At 46.4% G+C, this 21,561-nt stretch overlaps 1 pseudogene across 1 annotated transcript in view; it reads left to right on the top strand.

The window, feature by feature from the left end:
* The window catches only part of LOC308512519 (histone-lysine N-methyltransferase PRDM7-like), a 30,898-nt pseudogene extending 9,575 nt beyond the window's left edge, over window positions 1-21,323 (top strand). The window contains exons 2-12 of the transcript in view: window positions 9,585-9,653; window positions 9,763-9,869; window positions 9,984-10,107; window positions 10,256-10,363; window positions 11,041-11,066; window positions 15,673-15,829; window positions 16,419-16,520; window positions 16,719-16,990; window positions 17,414-17,481; window positions 18,570-18,763; window positions 21,246-21,323. The product of the transcript in view is annotated as a histone-lysine N-methyltransferase PRDM7-like (transcript). The remainder of the gene's footprint in view (window positions 1-9,584; window positions 9,654-9,762; window positions 9,870-9,983; window positions 10,108-10,255; window positions 10,364-11,040; window positions 11,067-15,672; window positions 15,830-16,418; window positions 16,521-16,718; window positions 16,991-17,413; window positions 17,482-18,569; window positions 18,764-21,245) is intronic.
* The last annotated feature ends 238 nt before the right edge of the window (window positions 21,324-21,561 follow it).

Genomic DNA, 21,561 nt, shown 5'->3' on the forward strand with positions numbered 1-21,561 from the left:
TTCATCTCTGAAATCAATAAAAATATATTTTTTAAAAACACACTGGGTTTCAACACAAAGGTTTAAGATGAATTTTTTTCTCGTGGTACTACCATGTTCCCATGATAACCTGCATCTGGAGCTGCCATCAACAACAGCCTCCCTGGTACTGACAGCATCAATAATGGCCGCCTACAGGGAAAGGACTGCCTCAGGAATGCCCTACAGAGGCCGCTGAGTCTAGTGGGAATAACACCTTCTCCCGATACCCCTGCACCTCACTGCACAGACTGGCTGCCTCCATAATGGTGTCATCCAAGGCACTGGCTGCCGCAATCACAATGGCCGCGGCTGACTGGCTGCCTCAGGAAAGGAGACCGGTGCGGTACTGGCTGCCTTGTTAACGGCGGCCTCCCCAGGACTGACTGCTCCAATCATGGCAGCCTCTAGGTTACGGACTGAATTAGTGAACGCACAGCTTCCCCATGTCAGTGAAGCAGCCAAGGCTTCCCTTGGCAGGGCTGGGACAGGAAGGGGTGCAAAAGCCAGACCCGTGACCTCAGTCCATCCAGGGAAGGAATAATTGCACCCTGGACAGCCTCGGTGATTTTGTAGGGTTTTCTGTAGGTTTTGTTTTTTGTTTGTTTGTTTGTGGTTTTTTGGGTAGAATTTTTCATCAAATTCACAGGACATTAGCTAACATTTCAGCACCACGGACAGAAGCACAAGGTGTTATTCTTTAAAAGGCCACATGAGGGGAGCAGAGGTTCGTTTTTGCAAAGGAATTGGCTGACAGCTTCCTTTATTTATTTTATTTATTTATTTATTTATTTATTTATTTAATTTATTGCTTAAAGTATTACAAAGGATATTACATATGTGTCCATTTTATCCCGCCGCCCTAGACAGTCCCCTACCCTCCCCTATCCCCCAATGTCTTATGTCCACTGGTTATGCTTATATGCATGCATACAAGTCCTTTGGTTGATCTCTTACCCCCCTACCTCCTGCCCCCCAACCTTCCCCGGCCTTCCTGATGCAGTTTGACAATCTGTTTGAGGCAGCTTTGCCTCTGTATCTATTATTGTTCAAAATTTTATAATGGTCTCTATTATCCATGAATGAGTGAGATCATGTGGTATTTTTCCTTCATCGACTGGCTTATTTCACTTAGCATAATGCTCTCCAGTTCCATCCATGACGTTGCAAATGGTAAGAGTTCCTTCCTTTTTAGAGCAGCATAGTATTCCTTGGTGTAGATGTACCACAGTTTTCTAATCCATTCATCAACTGATGGACACCTAGGCTGTTTCCAGATCTTAGCTATGGTGAATTGTGCTGCTATGAACATAGGGGTGCATATATCCTTTCTGATTCGTGTTTCTGGTTTCTTGGGATATATTCCTAGAAGTGGGATCACAGGGTCAAATGGGAGTTCCATTTTCAGTTTTTTGAGGAAACTCCATACTGTCTTCCATAGTGGCTGCACCAGTCTGCATTCCCACCAGCAGTGCACAAGTGTTCCTTTTTCTCCACATACTCTCCAGCACTTGTCGTTTGTTAATTTGTTGATCATAGCCAATCTGACAGGTGTGAGGTGGTACCTCATTGCTCTTTTGATTTGCATCTCTCGGATGATTAGTGACTTTGAGCATGTTTTCATATGTCTCTTGGCTTTCTGAATGTCCTCTTTTGAAAGGTGTCTATTTAGGTCCTTTGCCCATTTTTTGATTGGATTGTTTATCTTCCTTTTGTTAAGTTGGATGAGTTCCCTATAGATTTTGGAGATTAGGCCCTTATCAGATATGACATTGGCAAATATGTTTTCCCACACAGTGGGTTTTCTCGTTGTTTTGTTGATGGTTTCTTTTGTTGTGCAGAAGCTTTTTATTTTGATGTAGTCCCATTTGTTCATTTTCTCTTTAGTTTCAAGTGCCCTAGGAGCAGTATCAGTGACGAAATTGCTTCGGCATATGTCTGAGATTTTGTTGCCTTTGGATTCTTCTAGAATTTTTATGGTTTCCTGTCGTACATTCAAGTCCTTTATCCATTTTGAGTTTATTTTTTGTGAATGGTGTAAGTTGGTGGTCTAGTTTCATTTTCTTGCATATATCTGTCCAATTTTCCCAACACCATTTATTGAAGAGACTATCTTGGCTCCATTGTATGTTCTTGCCTCCTTTGTCAAATATTAATTGAGCATATTGTTTCGGGCCGATTTCTGGGCTCTCTATTCTATTCCATTGATCTATATGCCTATTCTTGTGCCAGTACCACACAGTTGTGAGAACAGTGGCTTTGTAATACAACTTGATATCTGGAATTGAGATCCCACCTACTTTGGTCTTTTTCAGGATTGCTGTAGCTATTCGGGTTCTTTTTTTATTCCAGATGAATTTTTGGAGAGTTCGTTCTAGATCTCTGAAGTATGCCGTTGGTATTTTAATGGGAAGTGCGTTGAATTTATAGATTGCTTTGGGTAGTATGGACATTTTAACGATGTTGATTCTACCAATCCATGAACACGGTATGTTCTTCCATCTGTTAATGTCTTCCTCTATATCTTTTTTCAACGTCCTGTAGTTTTCTGAGTAGAGGTCTTTTACCACTTTAGTTAAGTTTATTCCTAGGTAGCTTAATTTTTTTGGTGCGATGGTAAACGGGATTGTTTTTATAATCTCTCTTTCTGAAAGTTCACTATTGGTGTATAGAAATGACTCAGATTTCTTGGGGGTTAATTTTGTATCCTGCTACATTGCCAAATTCATGTATTAAGTCTAGTAGCTTTTTGATGGAGTCTCTAGGGTTTTGTATGTATAATATCATGTCGTCTGCAAATAAGGACAGTTTTACTTCCTCTTTTCCAATTTGGATGCCTTTTATTTCTTCTTCTTGCCGAATTGCAATGGCTAACACTTCCAGTACTATGTTGAACAGGAGTGGTGAGAGGGGACATCCCTGCCTTGTTCCTGTTCTTAGGGGAAATGGTGTTAGTTTTTGTCCATTGAGTATGATGTTGGCTGTGGGCCTGTCATATATGGCTTTTATTATGTTGAGGTATGATACTACTACTCCCACCTTGCTGAGAGCTTTTATTAAAAATGGGTGTTGAATTTTGTCAAATGCTTTTTCTGCATCGATTGATATGACCATGTGGTTTTTTTCTTTCAATTTGTTTATGTGATGTATCACGTTTATTGATTTGCGGATATTGTACCATCCTTGCATCCCTGGGATAAATCCTACTTGGTCATGGTGTATGATCTTTCTGATGTACTGCTGGATCCGATTTGCTAAGATTTTGTTGAGGATTTTGGCATCAAGGTTCATGAGGGATATTGGCCTGTAATTCTCTTTCATTGTGTTGTCTTTACCTGGTTTTGGTATTAGGGTGATGCTGGCTTCATAGAATGAGCTTGGAAGTGTTCCTTCCTCTTGAATTTTTTGTAGTAGTCTGAGGAGGATAGGTTTTAGTTCTTCCTTGAATGTTTGGTAAAACTCCCCTGTGAAGCCGTCTGGTGCTGGGCTTTTGTTTGCTGGAAGCCTTTTGATGACTGCTTCAATTTCTTCCATAGTTATTGGCCTGTTGAGATTTTTAGATTCTTCCTGATTGAGTTTTGGAATGTTGTATTTTTCTAGGAATTTGTCCATTTCCTCCAGGCTGTCTAGTTTGTTGGAGTAGAGCTGTCCATAGTATTTTTTTAACAATCATTAGTATTTCTGTGGGGTCTGTGGTTATTTCGCCTCTATCGTTTCTGGTTTTGTTTATTTGGGTCCTCTCTCTTTGCTTCTTGGTGAGTCTGGCTAGAGGTTTGTCAATCTTGTTTATCCTTTCAAAGAACCAGCTCTTGTTTTCATTGATTTTCGGTATTGTTTTTTTGGTCTCTATGTCATTTATTTCTGCTCTAATCTTTATTATCTCCTTCCTTCTGCTCACTCTGGGGTTTTCTTGTTGCTCTCTTTCTAATTCTTTGAGTTGTAGAGTTAGCTGATTTACTACCATTTTTTCTTGTTTTTTTTTTTTGTGATAGGCCTGTAGAGCTATAAACTTCCCTCTCAGGACTGCTTTCATTGTGTCCCATAGGTTTTGGATTGTTGTGTTTTCATTATCATTAGTTTCCAGGATGTTTCGAATTTCTTCTTTGATTTCATTGGTAACCCAATCAATATGTAATGGCATGCTATTCAGCTTCCAGGTGTTTGAGTACTTTGGGTTGTTTTTATTGTAGTTTATTTCTAATATTATGCCATCGTGGTCTGCGAAGACGCTTTTTATGATTTCAATCTTCTTGAATTTGGGGATACTTTGCTTGTGACCCAATATATGGTCTATTTTTGAATATGTCTTATGAGCATTTGAGTAGAATGTATATTCCCTGGCTTTGGGGTGAAGTGTTCTGAAGATGTCTATTAAGTCCATCTGATCTAGTGAGTCATTTAGGATTGCTGTATCTTTGCTGATTGTTTGTCTAGAGGGCTTATCCAGTGTTGTCAGTGGTGTATTAAAGTCCCCTACTATGATTGTATTGTTGTGGATCTCTCCTTTGATATCTTCCAGGAGTTTTTTTTATGAATTTGGGTGCTCCTGCATTGGGTGCATATATGTTTACCAGAGTTATATCTTCTTGTTGTATTGATCCCTTTAGTATTAGGAAGTGGCCTTCCTTATCTCTTGTTATGGCCTTCACTTTGAGGTCTATTTTGTCCGATATAAGTATTGCTACCCCAGCTTTCTTTTCCTTTCCATTTGCCTGAAAGATATTTTTCCATCCTTTCACTTTCAGGCTGTGTGAGTCCCTTCTAAGGAGGTGGGTTTCTTGTAGACAGCAGATGTATGGGTCATGTTTTTTTTATCCATTCAGCCACTCGATATCTTTTGTTTGGAGCATTTAGTCCGTTTACATTTAAAGTTATTATTGAAAGGTACTTGTTTGTAGCCATTTCTGTTTTTGTGTGGCTGTTTTCTTTCTGAGCTTTTTATTTCTTATTTTTATACCAGTCCCTTTAGCATTCCTTGCATTGCTGGCTGGGTGGTAATAAACTCCCTTAGCCTTTTTTTGTCTGTGAAGCTTCTTATTTCCCCTTCAAGTTTGAATGATAGCCTTGCTGGATAGAGTATTCTTGGATTCAGTCCTTTGCTTTGCATCACTTTGTAAATTTCTGTCCATTCTTTTCTGGCCTGATGTGTTTCTGTTGAGAAATCATTTGACAATCTAATGGGAGATCCCTTGTATGTAACTTTCCGTCTCTCTTTTGCAGCCTGTAGGATTCTCTCTTTGTCCTGAACATTTGCCATGGTAATTATGATGTGTCTTGGTGTGGGTTTTTTTTTGGTTCACCTTGTTTGGGACTCTCTGGGCTTGCGTGACTTTTTTCTTCCCCACCTCAGGGAAGTTTTCTGATATTATTTCTTCTAATAGGTTTTCTAATCCTTGTTCATCCTTCTGTTGTTCTGGTACCCCTATTATTCGTATGTTGTTTCGTTTCATGTTGTCCCAAAGCACCCTTAGGCTCTCCTCCTGACTTTTCATTTTTTTTCTCCAATTGCAGTTCAGTTTGGGTGTGTTTTGCTTCCTTTTCTTCTAATTCACTAATTCGGTCCTCCGCTTCTCCTAGTCTACTGTTGATACTTTCAATGGAGTTTTTCATTTCAGCTATATCACTCTTCATTTCTTCTTGGGTCTTACTTAAGTTGTTGATTTTTTCATCTGTTTCTTCTAGCTTCTTGCAGAGGTTGTCGATTTTTTCCTCCATCCGGTTTGTGCACTCTAGGACCCTTATTCTGAATTCTTTTTCTGTCATGTTGCCTGCCTCTGTATTACTTAGCTGCTTTTCTGGAGAGTCCTCCTACTCTTTCCTTTGGGGGTTTCTTTGTCTACGCATGTTTGATCTCACTGACATATCTAGACATTGAGTCGTTCAGTGGTTGCTCCCTTGGTGGCAGTGACTCCTTGGTCTGTGGTTGCTCTTCGGGCAGTTGCGGTAGCAGCTGCTCTTCAGTTGGCAGCAGCTCCTCTGGTGGGTGCTGTTCACAGCTGTGGTGGCTCTTCGGGCTGGTGGGGCGAGGTTTCACGTACAGCTGCTGTTCCTCAGCAGAGGGTGTTGTTGCTCAGGAGGTTGCTGTTGCTTGGATCTGCTGCGTTGATTTAAAGGCACAAAATACAACACAACAAGGCACCACGTACCAGGCACTATACACAAATATATTCACGATATTAATAACCCCAAATAAAGGTGACCACCTGAATTAAGAGAATTAGGGGATAAGGAAGAAGGAAGAGAAAAAGATAAAAGAGGAAAAAGAAAAGTAGGGACCAAAAAAAGGAGTGCAAAAATGAAATTGGGAAAAAGGAGGGGGGAAAATTAAAGCGAGAAAAGAAAAGAAAAGAAAAAGAAAGAGCGAAAAGAGAGAATGAAGTGGAAGAGGGGAGGAGACTTATTTTATACGAGGAGAATACTCCTACAGAACAGCCATTAATCCCAACAAATTCCAGCAACAGCTCCCTGGAGATGAATGCAAACTAGAAACAACCAATAATATAACGATGAAAATAGAATGGAGAACACTAATCCCAAAATAAAATAAAGAGAAAATAAAATGGCACTTTAAAAAAAATGGTAAAATGGTAGCAGTAATAATACTGGTTAAAAGTAAGAAGGTAGTAAATAAAAGGGTAAAATCAGGTGATGGAAAAAAGAAGAAAGAAAAAAAAAAGGAAAAAAAGGAGAAAAAAAAACAAAGAAAAAAAATTTGGTTCCGTAGTTAAAAGGTGAAAAAAGAAAAAAAAAATTGCAGTAGTGAAGGTCCTTCGGTTCTTCTATTCTTCAGTGTGGCTCGCCTTAGACCTGCCAGGAATTCAGTAGAGTGTTGAGTTTCCCTGCGATACACTGTTCCTCTGTGTTGTCAACCACAGTCCTTTTTTTAAAGCAAGCCGCATTTGTTTCCCAGACTGCCTTATTTTGTGTTTAGCAACGAGTCAGTTTGTGGGTCAGCCTCTGGGTGGGAGTGTTCTGGGGTTGGCCTCTGAGGCTATAGGGCCTCTCTGTCCAGTGGAGGTTCACTGCCCAGAGCTGGCTGCGTAATAGTTAGTTACCGGGGCTGTGTTGTTGCTGGGATTGAAAATCCCTCTATAGGCCAGACCCTGTTAACTCCCAGGGACTGATCAGGTTATTTTAATCCTTGATCTCCTACAGGGTGGAATCTGGGTGTGGCTGTGCTCCTTGCCTGGGGGCTGGGGGGAGGAGTCTCACTCTCCAGAGAGAATGTCTGCCCCGGACCTGGGCTCGGGGGTGTCTCAGAACTCAATTCGCTGCCACCTCTCCCGGCCCCCCTTCTCTCCTCAGTCTCTCCCCAGATTCCACTCCTCCGCACACTCTCCCTCTCTTCAGCACAGGTGAGTGTCTGTATCCGAAATGTCCCATGAACAGGATTCAGTAAAACCAAACAAACAAACGCTGGCCGCGGAAACGGGAAAGGCTTGGTTTCTGTAGGCTTCTTCTCTTACCGGGACTGCATGGTCTGGTCAGCTCTTCAGGCTGCCCCCTTTAGGCTCAGTCCTCTGTGATCACAGAACCCAGCTCTCAGTTCCCCTGGCGGTTCTCCTTTCCCCTGTCAGGGGCTGTGCCTGTCCCAAGGGACGCGGCTGTCTGCCACGCGGTCTCCCTCCGACTCTCTGGGTTCAGAGGTCTGGCAAACTTTCCTGCCCAAATCCCTGGGCTTTTACCTTTCCAGGGGAGTTCTGGTCTTCCCGGCTGCAAACCGTCTCACCAGCTGAGCGATTTTGCCAATTTGGGGTGGATGTTACTAGTTTCAGCTGCTCACTTCATTTGCTCCAGGACACGACCTGGGACACGTCTGCCTATACCGCCACCATCTTGCTCTTCCACTCGACAGCTTCCTTTAAGGCAGTGGTTCTCAACCTTCCTAATGCCGCCACCCTTGAATACAGTTCTTCATGTTGTGCTGACCCCCAACCATGAAATTTTTTCGTTGCTACTTCATCACTGTAATGTTACCACTGTTATGAATCGTCATGTAAATATCAGATATGCAGGATGTATTTTCATTGTTACACACTGAACATAATTAAAGCGTAGTGATTCATCACAAAAACAATATATAATTATACATGTGTTTTCCAATGGTCTTAAGCGACCCCTGTGAGAGGGTCGTTTGACCCCCAAAGGGGTCGCGACCCACAGGTTCAGAACCGCTGGTCTAGTGGGAATCCCTGTTTCCCAGAACGCAACTCCCCACCTACCATCTGGTCCTCTCGCTAAGGAAGCCAACAAATGCGCCTGGAAGACAGTCCGGGACCTAAACACCGTCGGGTGGAAGAGAGACTCGGTCAGGCGGCAGGAAGGCCGCCTCAGCCCAACACCTGTCCTGGCTGGGGGCTCCCGGCTCCCGGGGTCCCGCCCATACGCAGCGGGAATCCAAGCCCTGGACACCTCCCAGTGGCTGAAGGCTTCTTGACGGACACTCGCAGGACCCAGGGCAGCCAATCACCATGGGGGGTTGGGAGCGCAGGGCGGGCTCTTTCCACAGGATTCTCTCCTTGACTGGCAGGAAGGCTCCACCTCCATGGCCCGCCCTTTTCGCGTTTCTGACCGCCCATTGGCAGGCCGGGCCCCGTGACCACAGCACTCATTGGCGGCTGGCGCTGACGCTCTGGAGGCAGGAAGCTCCCCCTCAGCCGGCCGCACACCGCCTGAGGGCGGGAGCACGCGGCCAGGAGCGCGGGTTTGAGGGGACCTCGGCCAGGTTCGCAGTGCGGCCTGGAGACAGACAGGAAAACGGGAGCCTTGCGTGGGAACCCCTTTGCCGCTGGCCTTCAAACCCCCAGCCGAAGACCCAGGGTGTCCTCCCGAGAGGCTCCCACTCTGTCAGCCTCCAGGGACCCCAAGTGCGCTAACCCGGAGGACCCCCGGTCTCAGCGCCCAGAGGAACGCTCAATCCCCCAAAGGTCAGACACACCACACCCCGAGCCTGGGCTCCCTAACCACGGCACCCAGGAAGACCAAATCCCCAACTCCGAGACAGAAACCATGGAGGCTGTCCCTGAGACCCCAAATCTCTTCACAGGAGTCCCAAATCCTCTGACCCGAGCACCCAACTTTCCTGGCAAGAAAGACCCGGATTCTGTCCAGCGGGCCCATCTCCTAAGCCGGAGACGTCTCTGCCCCTTGAGGCGCCTCCTCCCGCGTGCATTGCTCCTGAATCGTGGGTGCCATTCCCGAACCCGGTTCCTCTCGGCACAGCCCCCCCCCCCATTGTAAAGGCGAACCACCTCCACCCCCAAGGGCCCTCAACGCCCCCACCGCGCCCCTCAGACCCCTCTGACCGCGCCCCTCAGATCCCTCTGAGCACGCCAATCAGACCCCCCTGACCACGCCCCTCAGACCCCCCAGACCGCTCCCCGCAAATCCCCCAGACCGCTCCCCTTAGACCCTCCAGACCCCTCCCCTCAGTCCCACCTGACCGCGCCCCTCAGACCTCCCAGACCGCTCCCCTCAGACCCCCCACCGTGCCCCTCAGACCCCCCAGAACACGCCCCTCAGTTCCCCCTGACTGCGCCTCTCAGTCCCTGGAACGCGCCCCTCAGACCCCCCTGACCGGGCCCCTCAGTACCCCCTGGGACCCCCCAACCGCGGCGGGAAGGAGGCGCCCCCTAGTGGGTCATAATGGCCGCGGCCCCGGTCTGTCTGGGGGTTGGGGGGGTGGGGGGGGGGGTTTGCCCTGCAAGGTGGGAGCGGTCCCCTCAGCGCCTCCTCCTCCCACAGGCACCGTGTCCTCGGGAGGGGACTCCGCTGGCGGCACCATGGACCCGGACAGGGACCTGCAGGAGCGCCCCGTGGAGGAGGCGGGGAGAGCGGGGCATAGGCCTAAGGTAAGGGGGTCCGAGGGGGTGGAGGTGGGGACGGGGGTGGGGACGGGGTGGAGGCGGGGCGCCGCCCCTCGGGCCGGGGAGGACGGATGGACGGACGGACGGTCTCTCCCCCAGTCCAGGGCCGCCTGCAGGGACGTGTCCATCTACTTCTCCCGGGAGGAGTGGGCGCAGATGGGCGCCTGGGAGCGAGCGCGGCACCGCAACGTGAAGAGCAACTACGAGGCGCTGCTCAGCATGGGTGAGCGAGGGGGGACGGGGCCGCGGGGTGGGCGGGGCGGGGGTGCTCCGTCCAGGGCCCCGGGCTCTGCCCCCGCCAAGCGCTGGCTCTGCTGTTTGTCCCTCAGCTCTTCGCCTGCAGGACAGACTCTTTCTTTCTCTCCTTCCAGGTCTCAGGGCCCCTCGACCCGCGTTCATGTGTCGCCGCGGGAGGACGGCCAGGCCCCGGGTGGAGGACTCCGAGGACTCGGATGACGAGTGGACCCCGAGGCCACGAGGTGCGGGCGGAGGGCGCGCAGCTGCCTGACCCTGACCTGGTGTAGGTCGGGCGGCCTCTCGGGAGTTACCGGGGAGGAGCAAGAGGCAGAGCAGTTACACAGCCAGGGGCTGTTCACATAAACCCCTTTCTATGAATAATTTATTTTACAGAGAGAGAGAGAGACAGAGAGAGACAGAGAGAGAGAGAGAGAAACAGGTGAGAGAGAAACCTCCATGGCTGCCTCCTGCCGGCCCCCCACCTCACGGTTCATAGGTCGTGGCTCAACCACTGGGCCACACTGGCCAGGGTCATAAAACCTCTTTCAATGTGTAACAATAATTATATACAGATTTAGTGTTGACACTATCACAGAGGTCCCCCATTTCTCCCCCTTTTCTCACCTTCACCCAGACCCACCCCCCAAATCTACAATAATGAAACCATAATATGCAAATCCAGGGCGGACCAGCTGAAGGACCCACCAGATGACCAGGCTATGACACCCACTGGCGCCAGGCCAGCCAAGGCCTGTGAAACGCAATTGGTCCGGCCCCCCAATCCCCCATGATGCCCTGCAGAGAGAGGCCCAGGCCACTAGCCACTGGGTCATCAATGGGGGCTCCCCGTCACCCCAAAGAGGGAGGCCCAGGCCACCAATGCAGAGCTGGGGCTACTGAACGGGACCTCCCTCTGCAGGCGATGGATCGCAGGACTTCCAGACTGTCAGAGGCACAGAGGGCACAGGCCGGGCTCAGGAATTCCCCCCGCCCACCACCACCACCGCCATTACCACGGTGCAGAAATTTATAAATTTCGTGCAATGGTGCTCTAATATATATATATTTTAAGCTGTTCTCTCTCCGGGAGCACACACACCCCACACCCTGTCCCCTCTCCTCCCCCCAACCCCCACTCGGTGTGCATCTCCTAAACTAAGGGACCCAGGAGACTTGCACCAGGGAGTCCGGGCAGGGGCAGCTCATTCAGGCTAACCCCCTGAACCTGGCTCCAAGGCCCCTTTTCTATGACTTTCCAATGAGCCAAAGCCGCCCGCCTAGGCTGAACTCTTTCCTTTAACCTTTCTAGAGCAACACAGCAGCCCAGCCTAAGCTCTCTCCTGCTGCTGCTTCTATCCTTGTTTCACTGTCCCTAGTTTTAATAAACATTCTCTCAAAATAAAAATAATTGAATAGCCATGTCTCGGTGGCTCCGTTGGTTGGAGCATCCTCCCATACACCAAAAAGGTTTCGTGATCCATCCCCAGTCGGGGTGTGTATGGGATACAACTCATCGATGTTTCTCTCTCACATCCATGTTTCCCTCTCTTTCTTCCTCTTCTTCTCTCTCTAAAATCAATAAGCATATATTCTCAGGTGAGGATGAAAAAATAATAATACAGGAGTATAAATGGTGGTGGAAAAAATAAAATAGAATAATAATATAATTGTATACTTATAGAACATTAACAAGTAAGTCAACAAAAATATAACAGTGAGTAAAAAATAACTAATTCAGAAGAGTTGTGATCACATAGAAGGAGGAAGTTTTGACAGGTGAGCAGTGCTCTAAGACCTGCATGGGGACATATGGGAAAATTATTACTCATGGTAGTTAGGGGGTTGGGTTGTGGGCCAGGGTAGGAAGTAGTTCATCATTGTACCAGGTTCTATGGCAGCCATGGCATCATCTGCCAGGTTTCATGAAAGTCTGATTGGTAGGGTCTGTAGTTCCATGGGTCTGAGGTTGAAACATAGCTGAAGTCACGACGTTATGTCCAGCTTGCCCGAATCTCTGTTTATGTGGTGACTAGACCTGAGTCTTTGTCCCTAAGACTGTGTGATGCTGATCAGAATCTAGTGATTAGAGAAGGTGGTCACAATCCAAATGTGCAAAGGAGGAAGGATAAGAAAGAAAGGAGCCAAGGTGGTCCTGGTGCCTTGTCCAAGGTGGACTGGACAAGGCCAGTGTGAAGACAGAAGACAGAGAGGAGAAAGCGCTGGGTTACAGAGTAGAGATTCTTTGCAGTTACATGACCTTTATTATACTTGTGTCATGAAAGGCCAATTTTTTATTTTTGCTTTTTAGGGCAATTTTATTTTTTAAATCCTCACCCAAGGATATTCATTGAATTTAGAGAGAGGAAGGGAGGGAGACAGAAAGGGAGACAGAAACATCAATGTGAGAGAGGAACATCCATCAGTTGCCTCCTGTGTAGGCCCCAATATGGATCAAACCGGAAACCTTTTGGTTTAAAACATGGTACTCCAACCAACTGAGATGGCCAGCCAGGGATAGGCCACTCTACACAAATAAAAGAGAAACATGCAAATTGGTGACACTCTGCCAGGCCCGCCAGCCAATCAGGATACACATGCAAATTAACCCAACAAAGATGGCAGTTAATTTGCCTAACCAGGGCAGCGGCTGAGAGAAGACTGAAGGCTCTGGCTGGAGTGAAGACTGAAGACGGAAGAGGCTTGGCTTCTCCTCAGTGGCTGGAGCAAAGGCCTGGGACCCCGGTGCTAGAGGAAATCTAGTGCAGGCAGCCAGGGGAAGGAAGGCCTATTGCGTGAATCTTTGTGCAATGGGCTTCTACTTTAAATATATATATTGAACAGAGGATGAAGTACAGATGGGGTTTTGTCTATTTTTTTAAAATATATTTATTGATTTCAGAGAGGAATTCAGAGAGATCAAAACATCAATGATGAGAGAGAGCCATCGATTGGCTGCCTCCTGCACACCTGTGATGAGCCCGCAACCCAGGCATGCACCCTTGGCTGGAATAGAACCCAGGACCATTCCATCCGCAGGTTGATGCTCTATCCACTGAGCCAAGCTGGCTAGGGCTATTTTTTAACATTTTAAGAAAATTAGCTGATGCTCCCAATAAAAGCATAAGCGTAATGAAACCTCAGGAAACATTTTCCAATCATCCTTGGTCTGTCCTGGGATTACTCTATAATTCAGAATTCTGAAAGATAAAAATCTCCAGATTTTGAAACAATTACCAACCAAAACTGATTTCTCACACGGCAGGCGTGGCTCAGAGATTAAGTGTCGACCTATGAACCAGGAGGTCACAGTTCAATTCCCGGTCAGGGCACACGGCCAGTTTGATCCCTGGTGTGGGGTATTCAGGAGGCAGCTAATCCATGATTCTCTATCATCATTGATGTTTCTCTCTCTCTCTCCCTCGCCCTCTCCCTTCCTCTCTGAAATTATATATATTATTGATTTCTCACCATCTTTTAGCTAAACCTTCTTGGGTGGCCCTCAGAGTGGAACAGAATAAACATCAGAAGGTGAGTATTTCCCAAATCCTGTGGAAAAGAAAATCTTCCTCCTGGATGCAAATGCAGGGAAGAGGAGGAAAAATCAGAGTGCACCCTAGGAACTGCCACCTTCCTTTCCTGACCTCTTCAACAAAATGCCCAATATCATCTTAGTCGTTAATAACATCAGCAACAATAGTAGCTACCACGGGTCTTATCTTCACAATGCTTCAGACTCTAAGAATTCTACGTGCATAAACTCACTTAAACCTTACCACAACCCTATGAGGTAGGTACTATAAGTATCACCATTTCTGATGAGGAAACTGAGGTTTCAGACATATACAAGTGTTTGATTGTATGTCTGAAATCACAGTATCGGTGGTCGTGCAATCTAATCCATAGCTTCATCTCTAAACCACTTACAAGCTCATTAAAATTTCCATAGTTTTATGCACTTTCCACTGTCTCATCCATACATGATTACATCTTTCACTGACTGATGATTCCAAACGCAGTTCTGCTCTGCTATGCTTCAGTGAGAAATGCACTAAGACTTCCGACTTGCAGAAGCTCACTGATATATAGGCAGTTTGCACGGTGTATGGTCCCAGATGAAGATGGATATAGCAACCCCATCATCAGAGCCTCCCAGTCAAATAAAAGAAAGCCTCTCAACTCTGGGGAGCTTCAGGTTTGACGATTCAGAAACAATAAACAATAAATAAAGTGACTTAAGAACTTCATAGAGATGACACACTATTCAATAGAAGCTCATCTGGAACTGGTTTTGAATGCTCATTCCAGTCAGAAGAAGTATGGCTTCTTTCTCTGAGCTCTAATTAGGCCAGTGTTATCTTGTTTGAATCATTGGCTCCGCCTGCCTACCTCTGCATTGTGAGCTCTTTGGTTCACACCAGATTCTTCTCAGAAGTCCCAGGCCCAACTCAGGGTCCCTGAGGGCCCCCTGAATGTTTGCTGAAAGAGTGCTTTCAAATTTACAAATTAAACTAGAGTAGGGTCAAAGAATAATGAAGATAAATTACATGTGATTTCAAATATAGAGATGGCTGAGAGGGACATTGATAGCAGGACTGTAATTTCACATTCATACTGTATCAAAGTGCTCACAGAACACTTTGGTGAACATCATTATATTTCATGTTCATTATAACATTAAGAATTAGCATGTTATAGGTCAGGAAAATGAAGAGAACAGGCTGGTAGCACAACCTTATTCAAACAGAATTGGTGGGAACCAACTAATCTAATTACAACTGTTCTTTCCATGATATAGTAAATTGCACATTTTAGCATAATTTCCTTTATTGTCATGGTAGGTTTCTGCCAGCCATTTCTTTTTAAAAAATATGTTTTTACTGATTTGAGAGAGAGAGGAAGGGAGAGAAGCATCAGTGAGAGAGAAAAACATGGATCAATAACCCGTAACTGGGGCATGTGCCCTGACCGGGAATGGAACCGGCAACCCTTCAGTTCAACCAACTGAGCTACACCAGCCAGGGCTCTGCCAACTATTTCTTTCTTTCTTTTTTTCTTAATCCTCACCCAAGGATATTTTCTCATTGATTTTTAGGGGGAATAGAAAAAAGAGGGAGAGAAAGAGAGAAATATCAATGTGAGAGACACACATAATGACTGGTGGCCTCCTGCATAAGCCCAGACCAAGGTCCAGGCCAGGGAGGAGGGTCCTGCAACCAAGGAACTCGCGCTTGACGAGAATTGAACTCAGGACCCTTCAGTCTGCAGGCCGACACTCTATCAACTGAACTACACTGGTTAGGGCCCAACTATGTCTTATTCTCTTCCCAGTATCCTTCATTCTCAATGTGCTATAAAAGAAAGAGCCTTAAGGCATGGGTTCTAGACTTCGATTCAAAACCCACATTGGCCATTTCTTTTTCCTCTAATTTTCATACTTCCCAGGTATTTCCAAGAGTTGTTGAAGTGTTCATTAAAGTCATGTATATCATAAACCCTACATAATTAAATAAATGTACGTTACATTTATTTCCCTTTGCCTTTCACACTGAAGGCAAAGTCCAGGGCGCCATTAAGTAATGAGTCCAGTTTGAAGGAATTGTCAGGAACAGCAAATTTGTTGACCACAAGTGGCTCAGAGCAGACCCAGAAACCAGTGCCCCCTCCTGGAGAAGCAAGTACCTCCGGACAGCACCCTAGATCAAAATTGGGTAAGTTCAATAATTTGGAGATTTCAGTTCCACTAATTCCTCTAGAAAGGCTGGTCAGTATAGCCTAGGTATGTGGGGTGGACATTCAACACGCCTGGATTTGAAACTGGAGTTAGCACTGAAGCTTTGAGCTAATCTTCCAAACTCTCTGAGCTCCTGAATGCTAATGTATACAGTGAACATAAGGAAACATGGGACACATATAGTTTGAAAGCATTAAATTAAATCTCAAACAATTGACACATGCAAGTTGTCCAATAAATCCATCTGTGATAATAGCACCCATATTCTCTTGGTGTTGTGTGCCCAGATCTTTACTCAGTGCCTAACACATAACGTGCCCTCAATACATACTTTATGAATGACCAAAGCTTGGAAGGTTGAACCTGATAATGGGATCATCTAGAAACTAAAATTGAATCAGCCATCGGTAGTCAGTGTTGCGTACTAGTCTTTTAGTTAATGGAGGAAAATACCAGATACTATAAAGAACAGGTGATCATTTGATGGGAAGACATTGTGTGTTTTCTGACAAGTCAGGGACTCATGTTCCAGACCCCCTTCGTTCACCAGCTCTTCTCTCATGTAGACCTCAGGAGAAAGGAGATCGAAGTGAAGATGTATAGCCTACGAGAGAGAAAGGGCCATGTCTACCAAGAGATCAGCGAGCCCCAGGACGATGACTACCTCTGTAAGCTCACCCTCACAAAGGAGCATGTTATGTCCTTTATGCAATAATTTCACTGGTCTTTGGGTGCCCAAATCATTCCCTTCCTCTCGTGACCGGGAATATAGGATTGAGGCTCACTGATGGGAGCTCTTTCTGAAACTGTTCAAGTGCAGGAACATGCACTGCACCCTGACTAATCCCTGTTGCCCTTGCCTCCAGATTGTGAGAAGTGTCAGAACTTCTTCATTGACAGCTGTGCTGTGCACGGGCCTCCTACGTTTGTAAAAGACAGTGCCGTGGACAAGGGGCATGCCAACCGCTCAGCCCTCACTCTGCCCCCTGGGTTGAGAATCGGACCATCAGGCATCCCTGAGGCTGGGCTTGGAGTGTGGAATGAGGAATGTGATCTGCCGGTGGGCCTGCACTTTGGCCCTTATGAGGGTCAGATCACAGAAGATGAAGCCACAGCCAACAGCGGCTACTCCTGGCTGGTGAGAACTTTACCTCTTCCCTGTCCTCTGGCTTCCCGGCCCTCCTGTGGCTTGGATTGCCCCACCTTCTACATGCTAGGACATGGATGGGGACCATATGGTTAGTTAGCTCTGTGTACTGGGCGGACTTTGCATGAACATGGAGCTCCTCTCTAAGGATCAGAGGGTAAATGGGAGCAAAGTGGTACAGACTCCTCCCTTGTGGGGCTCCTGCTTAGTGGACAAATTGACTCAGAAGTGTAGATGATGAGTAAGAAAAATATCCTGTGATCACCATTGGCAGTTGAATCACTATGCAGGCTGAAAGAGATTTGATGACACTAGAATAAAGTAATTAATCTATTATATACAAACAAACACACACACACACACACACACACACACACACACACACAGCCTTTAACTTCTTTTCCTGAAATGCAGATCACCAAAGGGAGAAACTGCTATGAGTATGTGGATGGAAAGGATACATCTCAGGCCAACTGGATGAGGTAAGATCACTAGGCTTCTGGGTGCCGGAGAGGACACTCATGCCTCACAAACCACATGTCTGTCCTTCCCATCATGCCTCCCTAATGGTCTCCCTCAGTACTCTGTTCCCCCTTTTTCTCCATACAGTGATCTTTAACATCTAGAGACATTTAGGAAAAAAAGGAGGTAAAAGTATAGCATATGTCCTCAAAATAGAAGCCTCTAGTTTGGGCACCGGGAAAAACCTTGAGGACCCTGGATTACTCTGTGATTTATCTAACTGACATTAGTTAAACACTTACTATATTCCAGTTTAGAGGAAGGAATTCATTACTTACACAGATCACACAATCCATGTCCCTAGGGAGGACTTACTGCAGACGGACATGAAACATTTTATTTCATAAACATTTAACTCTAATTTTCCTATTTTTCAACAAGTGCCTAGTGCCCACATAGCCTTGAATCAAGGATAGTCTAAAACTGTGAGGGCAGCACATCATCCCAGACTCAGTTCTAACTAGAACTGGATGTTGGAGCCTGCAGAGTCATAGTGCTCATGGCCCTTTCCTGAGGAGCTCTCTTGTGTCAGGGGAGATAGATTATGAATAAACTACTATTGTTCTGTGTTATTTTTCTAAGAAAGAGAGACCTCCACATTACTGTGGAAACCTGGGGGAGGCAACTGAATGATGCCTTCAATAAAGTGTGGGGAGACTCGACAAAGGCCTCTGAAGAGAAGGTAGACTTGGACTGAGTGTTGAATGATGTGAGTCCTAGAGCAAGCCCCGAGTCCTGGGGTGTAACACAGAACCTGACTTACAGCTTAGAGAAGCTAGAGGCCACCGGGTTTGATGGGGAAGTCTGGAATGAGGCTTTGGAAATGGCATTAGGCAGGATGAGCACTGTGAGCAGGACTTAGAGACAGGAATTCACATGACCTTGTGACAGAGGCTTGGACATTGAACAGAAGTTTCCCCAGGAGCATGGGGGTGGGTGCCATCAGTGCTGAGGGCCCTACGCGTCAGTGAGGATCTGGACACGATATGACAGGTAGTGGAAGCTCATCGCCTGTGGTTTTCTTTCCTTTCATCTGCCTCAACGCCAGGTACGTGAACTGCGCCCGGGATGAGGAAGAACAGAACCTGGTGGCCTTTCAATATCACAGGCAGATTTTCTACCGAACCTGCCGGGTCGTGAGGACGGGCTGTGAGCTGCTGGTCTGGTATGGAGAAGAGTATGGCCAAAAGCTGGGCATCAAGTGGGGCAGCAAGTGGAAGACAGAGCTTGTGGCCGGGAGAGGTGGGCACCACTCTTCTTCAACATGGAAAGAAAGAATTCTTAGACGTTTTCATGCTCCAACTCTCAAGTAGAGTAAAATCCACTCTAGAGTCAGCAAAGCTTCAAATCAGATGCTTCAGAAATTGATGGCTCATCACATAGGTCTTTGATTCTTAAGAATAATTTTAATATTTTTATTTTTGTTCTAATTCTTAAAAATATGCTTTTATTGGTTTTAGAGACAGAGATGAAGGGAGAGGGAGAGAAATATCAATCTGCTGCCTCCTGCATTCTCCTTACTGGGGATCAAGTCCACCACCCTGACATGTGCCCTGACCAGGAATCAAACTGGCTACCTCTGGGTGAATGGGACAATGCTCAACCAACTGAGCCACAATGGCCAGGGCCAATTTGTGTTACATTTTTAAAAATACTTCATGCACAAAATGCATGGCATCATATAGTGCTGAAAGGATTAGAGGCAAAAAAAAAAAAAAAAAAAAAAAAAGGTTTCAGGCACTTAACCAGCTCTCTCGTCAAGGTGGTTGTTTTGGGGTTGTTGTTTTTTTTTAACACTTTAGCTGTTTCTTCTTCATTTACTGCATATTTCTAAATGAAATGTGTGTGTTAACATGCATTCATTCATTATTTTGTGACTTGTCATGTGAATTCCTACTCGGTGCCACACAGGGTTCTGGGAGCTGAAAATACAGATTAACACGATGATCAGAATCACTGCTCCTGAGCAGCTGGTTGGTGAAGGAGGGAAGCCCCGGCAGACATATGTGCATGTGCTTAATATCACACAGTGGTTAGCGCTTTGGAGAAAACGGGCCCAGGACAAGTGCCTAGGGATCAGTGTGAGGGGAAGGTGGGTGTGTCGGATTGCAAAGGTCAAGGGAAGGCTTTCTCAGGAGACAACATTTACAACAGTTGTGTCACAAGGTCCCAGGCAGAGGGAGTGGCTGGTGCAGGGAAGGAAAGAGGTGGGGTGTTGAGCTGGCTGAGGGCTACTCCCGTCTCAGTCTCAGTACAGAGGGCAAGAACAGAGGTTGGACAGATGCCTAGCAGCCGGGAAATACAGTGCCTATGATCCAAGCTGAGATACTGGGGACTTTCTTGAGTGAGACGGGACAACTGAGCAGTTTTCAGCTGCAGAGTGGCATGTTCTAAAACTATGCTTTGTTAATTTTTTGGGGAAATAAACTTCAGTGGGGAATCCCCTCCGAGATTATTTCAACTCCAAGTGAGAGAGGAAGGCGGACTGGCTGGAGAGAGATGGGAGTCAGGAGTTTAAGAAGCAGGTTGGGGAAATATTTTTGTTGTGGTTGTTAATCCTCACCCAAGGATATTTTTCCACTGATTATTTTTTAAGAGAGAGTAGAAGGGGGAGAGACAGAGGGAGAAACATCAATAGCTTGTCTCCCACAGACATCCCAACCAGGGCTGGGGATTGAGCTAGCAACCAATGTATGTGCCCTTGACTAGAATCAAATCCAGGACCCTGGAGTCTCCAAGGCGACGCTCTATCTACTGATCCAAACTAGCTAGGGGATGGTTGGAAAGATATTCTGAAACAGGACTTTGTAGTGTATATGAAGTAGGCTAACACTGAAAGAAACCAAGTAGGAATACTGTGTTAGGAAGGACATATTTCCATTTTGTGATTTGTGGAAAACTGAGAGAGAAGCAATTGCTAGTTGGGGTCTATGGTTTCTCTATTTTTAAATATTTTTAGTGATTTGAGAGAGAGAGGAAGGGAAATGAAGAGAGAGATAGAAATATCAACATGGATCAGCTGCCTTCTGCTGGGATCGAGCACAGAACCTGGGCATGTGCCCTGACCAGGAATCAAACTGGTGACGTCCTGGTTCATGGGTTGATGCTCAACCACTGAGATACCTGGCCAGGCCTGTGGTTTTTCTCTGTAACATGACTTAGAAGATACATGTATATGGAAAGGTCACAATAGTCCAACCCATATAAGGAGTGAAATGCCTTCTGATGGTCCTTGAGCTGTAAGACCTTTTTTTTTTTTCAATCCTCATCCGAGGATATTTTTCCATTGATATTCAGAGAGAATGGAAGAGGGAGGAAAGACAAAGAGAAATGTCGATGTGAGAGAAACACATTGACTGGCTGCCTCCTGCACACGCCCAGACCAGGGCCCAGGCTGGGGAGAAGCCTGCAACCAAGGCACATGCTCTTGATGGGAATCAAACCCAGGACCTTTCTCTCCACAGGCTGAGGCTCTATCCACTGATCCACACTGGCCAGGGCTGTAGAAAAGACTTTTGATATGGGGTCTCTGGATTTCTGAAGAAGAGTAGTGCAGACAAAGAAAAAGAAAAGTAGACAGTGAAGGAACACTTTGTGGGAGGCAGAGCTTGCACTGTCAACACAGCTAGAATGATTCCGGGGACGGGTCTTACCAGGAGACAGAGCGTACGGCACAGGCAGGCTTGCCCACACCTGCACTGACCAAAACTTTCTTCTCCAGCAGAACCAAAGCCAGAGGTCCACCCATGTCCCTCCTGCTCTGTGGCCTTCTCCAGTCGGACATTCCTCAGCCAACATGTGAAACGCAATCACCCCTCTGAGATTCTGTCAGGAGCATCTGCAATAAAGCACATCCAGGCGGAGGAAGCTGGCCCAGAGCGTCAGAATCAACAGCAGCAGCAACAGACTGGTCCACATGGCTTGAATGACAAAGTTGAAGGTCAAGAGGTCAAATGGAGGTCCAAACCTTTGCTTAAAAGGATCAGGCACAGGGGAACTTCAAGGGCCTCTTTCAAGCCTCCCAACGGACAAACAGGGAG

The sequence above is a fragment of the Myotis nattereri genome (assembly GCF_964212035.1).
Source record: "Myotis nattereri genome assembly, chromosome: Y".
Lineage (NCBI taxonomy): Eukaryota > Metazoa > Chordata > Mammalia > Chiroptera > Vespertilionidae > Myotis > Myotis nattereri.